The sequence below is a fragment of the Diadema setosum genome, chromosome 10 (assembly GCF_964275005.1).
Source record: "Diadema setosum chromosome 10, eeDiaSeto1, whole genome shotgun sequence".
NCBI lineage: Eukaryota > Metazoa > Echinodermata > Echinoidea > Diadematoida > Diadematidae > Diadema > Diadema setosum.
The window spans coordinates 4,454,380-4,463,496 of NC_092694.1; the positions used below are offsets into that span (position 1 = coordinate 4,454,380).

Below are 9,117 nucleotides of genomic sequence, written 5' to 3' on the forward strand. Positions count from 1 at the left end.
AAACTCGATTGAGCACTTTTTTAAGACTCCCTCCCCCCCCCTTATAATCGGTCCGCAGTTCCTCTTCACAATGGCACATGCTTTTAGTATAAGAGCGCGGCTCGACATAAGCCAATGTTTCTTGTTTTTATTAATACATAGACCTGTATTATAAACATTATGTTCCTTCTGCATGTATTATTCATATTATCTTGTCCCTGGCTTCTGAGCTTCAATCGCAGTTTTTAATACGAAAGTTATGTTATCAGATATTCCAATATGCAATACACCAGACTAATCCTCCGCGAAGCTTACCGGAAATTACATCCCGTGCATCAGTGCAAACATCAACACGATCACCCACGTTGCAGTAGCCCCACTCAATGCCTTCCACGTTTGTATAACACCAAGGTCTTTCTTTCCCACTGGATGGATAGTTACGGCAGAAATTGTTGTCGTCCTTAAACAGGAAATGCTCCACGTCTCTGAACAAGGAAGCATGAAACAACAAAGAACAAATTTCTTGTTAGACGGACATTGCTATGTAAAGTAGCCCATGGGGTTTACCTACCCACGTCCGAAACTTGTAATCTTTGACATCAATAGAATACATGGCTGGTCAATGTGTATCTGTAAACGTTGTTTAGAAGCTATAGTCCACAAACTACTCTGGTATATATCATATCATTTTAGTAATTTGTAAGAATGCGAAAGGATGCTAATTGGGAAACCCTACTAAGAGTCGATGGCCACAACCTACCAGAATTCCTCAGTATATGTCTGTAGGTTTCTTTGGTCAATACTTTATTAGAGTGAAGTTTCTACAATGAATGACATGGTTTGCTCACCCGACACGTTGAGGGTGGGTATTGGCCCAGTACTGGCAGGGGTAACCGCCTTCAGTCGCAGCGACAGCTCCTCTGTAGTCCAGACCCGCCGAATCGGTGTAGCACTCAGGGCCGCTCCCCGCAGCTTTGGTATAAACAGAGAATGAATTTAGTGAAGTCCTTCTCTGCGACAAGTCTTTGTATAAGCAAATCAAACGGTGATAGTGTATATTCCATCATGACGGAAAATTTGGACGAAAATATCAAAACATCATTTGAAAAAAAAAAAAACAGAAGAAAAGTGCAGAGAGGGATGAAAGAATTCAAAAGGAAAACGCTGTCCTTAGGCTAAATTTCAAAGTATGTATTTCATTTGTACTTCGGCAAAAGCTGTGTTGGGAACGAAACCATTTGCCAAATCCCCCCCCCCCCCCAAAAAAAAAGAAGAAATCTAGGTTACTTTTAGGTAAAGAAGGCTTTATAGAGGAACAATATAGTTCATATCTAAGGTAGATTGAATAACTGACATGACCTTAACAATGCACATGATAGAAAATGAATATTCACCCTAACAGAGACAAATCATAGATGAAATACATGTATGAATGTTTATGAAAAACATTTGTATTGAAATATATCTTAATATTTTTAATAATATCATATGCAAAATTTAATGAAAGCGTTTTTTTTTTTTTTTTCAAATAAAGTGCAATCCGGACGAAAACAAAGTGGAATATGATTCAAAATATCGTTTGAAGCGCATCATTAGCTTAGACTGTACTGAGATTGCATAAATGTCAAAATAGATAGAGTACTGCACTGAGACTGCATAAACATTAAAATAGATAGAGAAAGGAATTAAATAAAATACATTGGGCATTTTAATTAGCTGAACTCAAAGTGAACAGTAACATGCGCTGCAAAGTAGAACTTACCTCATATTATTTTTCTAATTTTTGGTCTACTTTTGTGGCATTATTGGCTGGCGGAATTAGTATGTGAAACTAAATAGTTGGTTAAAGAATTATGTAAAGGCTATTATGTACAAGAAATTTAAGGTTCGGATGCAGATCTAACGCAAGAAAAAAAAGAAGAAGTTTTTGTACCACTTCTTGATCAGGTTGCATGCCAAAACATATTCTGGTTCCTTTGTGTATGTGAATAAAGGTTTATTGATGGAAAGAAGAGTTTAAAAGCGCACAAAGTGGCTGTGTTCGTAGGTGAATGATCGATATTGCTCCAAGATTTCGACACTTAATATGCTATAGATACTTTGATCGCAACGATCCCCTGTGAAGCCTTCAGCGCAGGTGCACGTGTAAGAGTTGATTCCATCCACACATTGGGCTCCGTTCTGGCAGCCATTCTGGGCACAGTCGTCAATATCTGTTTAAAGGATGATATTATAGTAGAATCATTCATGATTTAATAAATTATTGCTAGAATGTAACAAATGATTAAAGATTTAAGCGAAACTCTTACCATAATATCTACAAAACATCTCTATGCCAAACATATTCATGCCAATGAAAATACAATTTTCATCAGGCAAGAGACAATAATTCATACACATTTTTTTTTTTTAAACGACAAAGTTTTTATAAAAGGTTCATCCAATTTAGGACTTCCATCTGATTGAAGGGGTCAAAGGCAACTTAAAATCTTGTTTTACGAGCTTATATCTTTTCTTATTTTTATAGCAAATTGAACGTTGGATTCCCCGCAGTAGTAAGTGCAGCTCGGGGTTAACTCACTTACTTTGCTCGCAACGATTTCCTGCATATCCTGTAGCGCAGATGCACGTGTAAGAGTTGATTCCATCAACACACTGGGCTCCGTTCTGGCAGCCATTCTGGGCACAGTCATCAATATCTGTTTAAAGGATGAAATGATTGTAGATCCATTCATGATTTAATCATTGGAATGCAACGATTGATTAAAGATTTAAGCGAAACTCTTCACATCTTATCTTCAAAATATCTCTATGCTAAACATAGATATGCCAAGGAAAATGCAATTTTCAGCAAGAACGGAAGCGATATGTAGGTATTGTTGGTTTTTAAGCAACAAACTTCATACACAAGGTTCAACCAATTTAGGATTTCTCTCTGTTTAAAGGGTCAAATGCAACGAAAATCTTGTTTTACGTGCACATTCTTTTAATACCGAATTGAACGTTGCATCCCCGCAGTGGTTAGTGCAGCTCATGATACACTCTCTTCGGTCAGCAAAATGCATCTTTCATTATTCCTTTAGATTTTGGTCTGTCAATAAATTTATTGTCCTTTTATGACGGGATGATGAGGGGGGATGTCCCTTGACCAGAAAGGGAAAAATTTTGAAGAGACTTACTTTGTTGGCAACGGTTTCCTTCGAATCCTTCAGCGCAGATGCACGTGTAAGAGTTGATTCCATCCACACATGTGGCTCCGTTCTGACAATCACTCTGGGAACAGTCGTCGATATCTGTTTAAAGGATGAAATGGTTGAGGAATAGTGTAATTCAGTTTCAGTTCAGTTCAGTTTTTATTTCTGCATTTCAAAATCAATACAAATCCACAAATCCACAAAATACTTACATAGTCATTTACACAGCTAATATTCGTAACGTTTGGATCCTACATACATTTTTTTTTCAAGAACGAATATCATATATGAAAGGAAGCAATAGGAAATGATAAAAATGAAATGCAGGGGACCATCATCATAAGCTAAGCTTGACGAGGAAGATGGCCCCAGGTAAAGAGATACATAAAGAAAATCTTGCCACTCACTGAGTGGGGGGTAATTGTGCAAAGGGCACAACGAAGAGATACAAAAAGAAAATCTTGCCACTCACTGAGTGGGAAGTAATTGTGCGAAGGGCGTGCGGTGCAGTGCGGTGTGCATTGTGTTGGGATGAATCTTGGTTTGTACGTTGAGTGTTATTTTGTGTATCAGTGTGATGAGGTGAATATTACTTCAGTTATGGCCGTGAACTCATTGTTTAGGGTGTTTGTTGACCAGGTGGTATAAATATTTATGTGTCAGAAGTATACTGGATTATGAGGGTGTTTTTTAGTTCTCGTTTGAAAATGTTCAACGACGTACGTTGTTTTAAATTAGGGGGTAAAGAATTCCAAATATCTGGTCCATTGTGCTTTAAAGATTTTTGAGCTAAAATGATTCTGGGGTTTTCGAGATGGTAATCGGACGACTGACGTGTTGGATATGAATGAACGGTGAAATTTGGAGTGAAGAAGCCATCAAAAATTTTTGGAAGACAATTAAATGTATATTTATACATAAAAACAGCAGTTTGAAAGGTGTGAAGATCCTCAATTTTCAATGTTTTTAGTTGACGAAATAGGGGATTGGATGGGGATAAGTAACGGGAATTGGTAATCAAACGTACAGCACGTTTTTGGAGAGTAAGAATTGGATTAATTTTAGTTGAGCCACAGTTTCCCCAAACGATATTGCAGTATGTGATATGTGGTAAGATCAATGCACTGTATAGAATAGTCAGGGAATTTTGAGAAATGAAGTTTTTCAGTCGATATAAAATTCCTACAGTTCTTGAGACAGACGTGTGGATATTATGAATGTGATCGTTCCAAGTTAAACTCGAGTCAATTGTGATTCCTAAAAATTTAGTAGATCTTACTTCAGTTAAAGATAATCCGTCAATATTGATATTATAACTGCTGTTAATGTTCTGTGAAGCAGTAGGTTTGAAACGTATAAAATTTGTTTTAGAGACATTAAGGGATAATTTATTACATATAAACCATCGGGAGACTTTGTCTATTTCCGTGTTCAGAGTATTAAACAGTGTTTCGAGGTTCTCATGGGAGTAAGAAATATTAGTATCATCCGCAAAAAGTATAAATTTAAGAGTTTTTGATGTATTTATTATATCATTAATATATACAAGGAACAGTAGGGGGCCAAGAATTGATCCCTGGGGAACACCACATACAATATTAGAATTCGGAGATTTAGATGACTTAAATAGTACATATTGCTTTCTGTTGGATAAATAATCAATAATCCAAGAAAGTGCTAAACAACGAATACCATATCTTTTTAATTTGTAAATTAATATATCATGATCTATGGTATTAAAGCCTTTGATAAATCCATGAAAATTCCTATAAAATGTTTTTTATTTGCAAAAGATTCAGTAATCTTATCTAACAATTGAATTATAGCTAAATCGGTGGAATGGCCCTTTCTAAATCCAAACTGATTAGGTATAAGTAGGTCATTTACATGAAGAAAAATGTACAGGCGTTTATGAATAATTTTTTCCAGAATTTTAGAAATACTAGGTAATAACGATATTGGTCTATAATTTGTTAAAAGAGAAGGGTCGTCTTTTCTTTTGAAAATTGGAACTACTTTCGCAATTTTTAATGAGTTCGGGCATATTCCAGAAGACAGTGAAAGATTGAAAATGTAAGATAAAGGTGTGGTTATTTGTTTGATGATTTTCTTCAGTATATAAACACTTATTTCATCATGGCCACTAGATCTACTTGGCTTTAATCTGTTAACAATCTCCAGTATTTCTTCCTCACCTGTTGGGGTAAAGAAAAGGGGTTTGTCGCAGTTTGGTGGAAGAAATTCAGTAAAGTTTGAATGAACATGTTTGTTTTTTATTTTTGAAGCTAATTGGGGACCAATAATTACGAAGTATAAGTTAAAAGCATCAGATATTTCATCAGGGTTTATGAGTTCTTTGTTGTCATTATAAAAAACGGACGATATGATATGATTACGTTGCGTATAGGGAAAAGAGTAGATATCAATAAAACCATGTTGCCGTTTTGGATTAAAAAAAAAAGTTACAACTCACTTTGGTCACAGTTGTAACCGGCGTAACCTTCGTTGCATTCACACACGTAATCGACAGAGCTGAGACGGCTGCACGTCCCGTGGACACACGGAGAGGTTTGGCATGGATCTGAAGAAGGTGGCAGACGAAGAAAAACAATTTCTAACTCTGAGAATAACGACTAGAAAATGTCGATCTATGTACCATGTACTAGATTGGAAAAACGTCAGCTAAATGAAATAAAAGAAGCTGAAAACTTCTGTAAAGAATATCCTTTATACAAATACACATACACTCACATAATACAGTGCACTCCCGTTATAACGAACACGGTTATAACGAAATTCCGGTTATAACGAAGTAAAAATTTGGGCTGCAATGTCATCCACTCTATGTATTTTCTATTGTTATTTGTTCGGTTATAACGAAATTCCGATATAACGAAAGAAAACTGCCGGTCCCGAGGATTTCGTTAAAAACGTGAGTCCACTGTATCGATTTTAAGAGGGTTGTAACATGCAAAGTCAAATTTTGCAATTAGGCCTTCTTGACAACAATAGATCGGACACAAATCGCTCTACAGTTACGTAGAGGCATAAGCCTATATACATTACTGGTGAAAGGAATACCTTTCAGAACAATTATCCTCCCAAAATAAAAAAATAAAAATCTGCAATTGCGCTTTATACCATTAATGATTGCAGGTTCTGTGCAAAAAAGCTTTGTGCTTCGACGAGGTTAATTGCAAAAATATTTCTATTTTTTCATCCGTTCTTCTAAACAACGCTTCACACATTTATCCAAAGACAGCCAGACGCCTGCTTTCTTACAGTAACATGACATTTGTTTGCTCCTGCGACAATTGCTCCAGTCTTATTTTCATCAGGGACTTAGGGTTAGGTTTGTGACAGGGTGTGATATTTAGTTTGATGTGAAGACAAGGATCAGGGTTATATCTCTGAGTAGAAGTTATGTTTGGCTGATTGGGAGCAATGGTCGTAGGAGCAAATGCCACACTGCAAAAAGTCCGGTGTTAAATATGAAACACCGAGCTGGTGTTAAATTTCCGGTGCTCATTCATGGTGTTAGATTAATACCTCCGGGTGTCATTTCAAAATTTAAAATTGTTTTTTTTTTTTATATAGTAATAATAGTTACTGCAATTCTTGTTAACTTTGAACTTCAACAAGACGATAAAGAATTTTCCGATAAAGTACTTGATTTTTGAAAAAATCTGTAAATACATTTACACCACAGTAACACCAGTTGGTGTGGTCCCCTATTGAACCTGGACGGTTGTTATACCATTGAAATTAACACCACCAATATCAAATCAACACCATGCGGTGTCAGTCTAGCGCAGTGTCCAAAATATCACCAGCCACAGTGTCAAATAAACACCACGAAGTGCCAGGCGAACACTTTTTAACGCCGTCACAATACATTTTCTACACCTGTGGATGTGGTCCTCTATTGAAGTTTGATCGGTGTTAGATTTAACATCCATGGTGTTAAATCTAACACCGATGTTTTTACAGTGCATGGAACCCTCTTACTCACCCGTGCATCCGTTGTCATTGACGATCCTGTCCAAAAGATCTGGTGAGAAATGCAGATATTGAAAGATTAGACAGTATTTTTTTTTCTTCTCCATATTCCATATTGTCACGTTCACAAGTAAACGTCTTGGACAGCTTGATATTCTTAAAAGTGTAATTTAATAGATGAGACTGCATTGCATTTGGAATGATCAAACAAGTGGTGTTATTGCAGACTCATGTACCATCGCAGACTCGTGTTACACTGCGCTTAGACTGTGTCACTCGTACACATTAATAGCCAAACAGCAAACAAACAGCAATATTCAAATACTGTGACATACCCAGCACAAAAGATACTTTTGGGAGTTGTTTATGACATTCGATTCTTGAATAATCTTTTATGATTCAGGTGTGTCTTTAATCACCAAAATATCTTAGACTTATAAGATTATATTTGCATTGCGATTTTTATTTGTTATCTTTATCATTACTATTATTATCATTATTATTATTATTATTACTATTTCTATTATTACCATTATCATAATTTTAATTATTGTCATTTTCAGTATTATCGTTATTTTAGTCATTATTATTATCATCATCACCATCATCATCATTGTAGTATTAGTATTATCAATATGAGCATCATTACTATTATCTCATAGTTTAAGACTTTGTGGATGGTATACGAGGTACTCATTGGTCACTCTCCTAGTTACGGTACTGAACTGCTAGGGGCTTAAATGTCATAACACACTCATAATCTATACATTCGAAGTTCTCAAGATACTCTTCCTTATACGAATTCCAGCCTGTAAAACAAAAATAACATTGGGAGACTGAGGAGGTGCCTGTACAGCTCAAAACTGTGGCATCACTTGCAATTAGAACTCACGAAATCTCCAACAGTAGCAGTCTTTAATTCAATTCAATTCAATTCAATTCAATTCAAACTTTATTTCATTTTTCGAAAAGAACATAAACATTTCACTTTCATTGGTAACAGAGAATAAGGTTACATAATCAAAACAAAGTAAAATTGAAAAGAGAACATAATTGTGGAACCTTGGGGTAACAAATAATGTTGTAATGAAAATTGACTGAAGTGATATAGATGATATAACATTACACAAAATATCGAAAAATGGAGGGACCCACTGAAAAGGCAATAATTGTGGGCCCCTCACAAATCAAAACTCAAGACACATCTATTTATTCAACTGTCATTCATCATCAAGTATATATTTGAAGCTTTTGCGGCGCAGAAAAATGTTCATAGGCTTAGCGCTATATACATTTATATTATTGTTATTATTATTATTAGTAGTAGTAGTAGTAGTAGTAGAAGTAGTAGTAGTAGTAGTAGTAGTAGTAGTAGTAGTAGTAGAAGTAGTAGAAGTAGTAGTAGTAGTAGTAGTAGTAGTATTACTATCATGAACATTCTCAAAACAGAGTGATGATACAATGCTCATAAATCACTAATATCAACCATCAGTACTATGAAAGATACTTGACTTTTTGTCCTTACTTGTAGCCTCTACCAGGTAGTCATCTGCAAGAAAAAAAAAACACGGTATAACAAAAATATATTTTAATTTCATGATGTATATATAACATGTTTATTTGTGTGAATCCATTTATTATCAATAATGCATGTCTGTTCAAAAGTTACTATTCAGTGTATATTCCTCACAATGTCCCTTATTAGTGAAATCCTAATGAAAATATTGATGCAATATTGATGATGTTGAAACAAATCACACAAACAGACAAAAAGTGCTATATCATTACGTCATTCATTGCATAGTGTACTCGCCCAGGAATGCCATCATGGGTATCGATACTTTAAAGTGGTATCGGCTTCAGTGTATAAATCTAGTCCACCCAATGGCCAGGATTGAACGTAGCGTCACAGTCTAGTTTTACTGAAATCATTTTCATATTTCAT

The 9,117-nt window shown here is 35.5% G+C and overlaps 1 long non-coding RNA gene across 1 annotated transcript; it reads right to left on the reverse strand.

The window, feature by feature from the left end:
• Window positions 1-5,646: 5,646 nt before the first annotated feature.
• LOC140234176 (uncharacterized) lies at window positions 5,647-8,703 on the reverse strand. Its single transcript, XR_011901594.1, has 3 exons — window positions 8,685-8,703; window positions 7,186-7,224; window positions 5,647-5,754 (listed from the first exon to the last, which is right to left on the reverse strand). It is a non-coding gene; the product is annotated as an uncharacterized lncRNA (long non-coding RNA).
• Between the last annotated feature and the right edge of the window lie 414 nt (window positions 8,704-9,117).